The sequence below is a fragment of the Chiloscyllium plagiosum genome, chromosome 51, assembly GCF_004010195.1.
Source record: "Chiloscyllium plagiosum isolate BGI_BamShark_2017 chromosome 51, ASM401019v2, whole genome shotgun sequence".
In the NCBI taxonomy this organism is placed as follows: domain Eukaryota; kingdom Metazoa; phylum Chordata; class Chondrichthyes; order Orectolobiformes; family Hemiscylliidae; genus Chiloscyllium; species Chiloscyllium plagiosum.
The window spans coordinates 1,232,109-1,232,652 of record NC_057760.1 but is presented as its reverse complement, the minus strand read 5'-3'; positions in this window follow the sequence as shown (position 1 = coordinate 1,232,652).

Sequence of the window (544 nt, the reverse complement as noted above, 5' to 3'; positions counted from 1 at the left end):
GGAACCAACTGATTCCACATGGACTCCAGACTACATTCAGAATCTATCGGCTCCACCTTCATCAACCTATTGCATTACCAGCTACCTTCCCCCTCCCAGCCCCACACCCCCCTCCCATTTATCCCTCAGCCCCTCCCAGTCCACAAGCTTCGTTCCTGATGAAGGGCTTTTGCCCAAAACGTTGATTCTCCTGCTCCGCAGGTGCTGCCTGACCTGCTGTGTTTTTCCAGCACCACACTCTTGACTCTGATCTGCAGTCCTCACTTTCTTCAAGTTGATTTCAACCCCACTGCAAAGCCTCTTCCAAAGATGCCTACCTTGAAGAAGCTCTCCTCTCTCTGCAAGAATCTCAGTGAGTCTCTCACTGCAACCCCCGGGTTATCGCCTCTGCCCTGAAGCTCTTCAGCCACGTCCTGAAGCAGACGCACTACCACAGCCACATCTCTTTCCTCAGTGCCTGCCTACAGAACCAACTGATCCCACGTGGGCTCCGGACTACACCCAGGCTCCAACTCGGCACTGCCCCCTTGACCCGTCCATCATC